The sequence below is a fragment of the Penaeus japonicus genome, unplaced genomic scaffold, assembly GCF_977035675.1.
Source record: "Penaeus japonicus unplaced genomic scaffold, GWHDUDI00000001_assembly GWHDUDI00000031, whole genome shotgun sequence".
NCBI lineage: Eukaryota > Metazoa > Arthropoda > Malacostraca > Decapoda > Penaeidae > Penaeus > Penaeus japonicus.
In genome coordinates this window covers 16,584,179-16,586,678 of record NW_028234433.1, presented here as the reverse complement: position 1 = coordinate 16,586,678, position 2,500 = coordinate 16,584,179, and the positions used below count along the sequence as shown (strand labels likewise).

Genomic DNA, 2,500 nt, shown 5'->3' with positions numbered 1-2,500 from the left:
GAGGTGCGTGTGCGTGTGTGTGTTTATGGGGGTCTATGTGTGTGCGTGTGGTTTTGGGTATGGTGGGTGGCGGGTGTGGGGGGAAGGTGTAGTGTGTAGCGGGTTGTGTTAGGATTATTTTACACCTGGGCAATGTTAGGAGAGCTTCATCATCTCTTCGTCGATTTTGGATCATTACTTTCTCCTCTTTTTAATTCTCCAGCACTGGTGAAATATCAAATATCGCAAAAGTCAATAATGAAAAAAATGAAGAGGAAAGTCGTATTGATGAAAAAAATATATTATCGAGATAAGAACAAGATTAATATAAACGTTCGAACACAAAAACAAAAACATGTAATATTTAGCAGCACACTGCATTTTAATCAATATATACACGATTGTTCCCACGCATTCATATAATTAATGCACTAGTACATCTCTAGAAAAAAAACGAACACAACTATAAATGAGGAAAATACATCGTCTTTCTAAAGCAATCGTGAGCTGTCATAGATCACTGCAGTAGCATGACAGTCAACCGGCAATGCGATCACTGACCGATATTTAAAAAGTATATATTTTGTGGCCAGCGCATGCGTGACGTCAATGGGAAGTGAAGCTAACACTATGATAATCGATTTTCCCGCCGTGACGGTCGATAACTCATCTTCATTGATTCGCGTATGTTGCAGGGACCTACTCAAGCATGAATGAGTTATCATGTTGCATTCTACTCCCTCTCAAAGAAGGTGAAGGTTATGCGTATTTTTATTGCATGATAGGATCACGGGTGAATTAACAGTGCTAGATATCCATATTTCTCTCTCTTTCTTTTATTTTACATTTTATGTTTTTACCAATTCTCGTGTCCCATATCACACGAGAGACACAAAACTGTAATAATAATTATCTGGAAACAATAGAGTCTTTTAATACTAAAAAAAAGGTATATCAAGTCGTGATGCACGTCCTTAAAAAATGATAGAGAAACCCGTTTGAAAGTTCGACTTAATAAGCGGCATTAAATCAAGAACGTTGCTATGATACGAATCACGCAGAAAGCCATTACGTAGCCAAGGACTCTATGGGTTACGCACCAAACCAAATGATTGCTACCTTTCCCCGTAATGCCTTATGCACAAACATTTCTCAATACGGCAAATAAGCCCGGTTTTTCCTGCCGTAAATGACTAGGGTTGTATAATTTTCTGATGATTTACGAATAAGCAATCCAAGTGAGAGAAAGGAAGATGAGAAAAGCGGCACAGACAAAAAGTGAAGGACGACAGACGTAAGATTATACATTCTGTAAGTTGAGTTAGACAAATCAGGGAAAGAGAAGAGGGGTCCTTGAAAGCTGGTATTATATTTCCATGTATTTGTGTGTGTGTGTGTGTTTGTGTGTGTGTGTGTGTGTATGTGTGTGTGTGTGTGTGTGTGTGTGTGTATGTGTGTGCGTGTGCGTGTGTATGTGTGTATATATGTATATATATATATATATATATATATATATATATATATATATATATATATATATATATATGTGTGTGTGTGTGTGTGTGTGTGTGTGTGTGTGTGTGTGTGTGTGTATTATATAAGAGAAAAACACAATACTTTATCTGACGGGAGCGGCCATGTGACGGGGGAATAACGAAGATTCGTCAACCGCCCCGTCATCTGGGCTACAGCAACCCCCTTTGCACGTTGCGCATTGCAAGCATGCTCTTATTGTGCCATCCGCTCTTTCGGCTATTGAGTAACTATAATAAGTGATGATGGTGATGTACGAAATTTGAGGCGTGATGACTTGTGGCCTCTTTTGCTAGTGATGAAGAACTTGGTGTTGTGATAGCATTAAGTTCATCATCATCGTCAATGCTGCAATCATTGCAATCCTTCTGCAAATTCCTCAATTCTTAAATACTGATATTATTATAATCAACACTGAAATAAAAATTATATTTTTTTGATATTTGCACATATTTCATCCCCGTCGATGGAAGCGTAATTATATCATTGGCCATAAGCAACAAATAACATCACGAAAGGCGTTATCAGCGTTACTGATTTGTCATTCGTAAGATATGTGTTACAAGCCAATAAATAACCACAGCTCATTCTGTCGTAACGAATAGGCAGCCGCTATTCTGAAAATGTCAAGTGAGAAAAAATTTATACCGTGAATTATGGCGACTCTCCTCCCCTTCCCATCCCTTTCCCTTTCCCCCTCCCCCTATCTTCATCCCCTCTTGACCTTCTATCCCTTTTCCTCTTTTCTTCCTTCTCTTTTTTTTTCTCTTTTCCCTTCACCCCTCTTTCCTCATACCCCTTCCTTCCCCCCTCTCCCCTCCTCCACCCTCATTCCCCTTTCCCCTCCCCCCCTTTCAGAGTCTTGCAACTTTCGCAATTTCCGTTTTACTGTGAGCAACAACTGACTGACTTTGGCGGACTGGCTTTGAGACCACAGAACCTATTGCCCGTGTGAATGTCATTGACCAAGGTATCAGCGGGAGGGTGA

General features: G+C 39.8%; 1 protein-coding gene across 1 annotated transcript in view; it reads right to left on the bottom strand.

Moving 5' to 3' along the window:
* Window positions 1-2,500, bottom strand: part of LOC122253481 (uncharacterized) — a 6,927-nt gene that overhangs the window by 1,637 nt on the left and 2,790 nt on the right. The gene's annotated exons all lie outside the window — the stretch shown is intronic.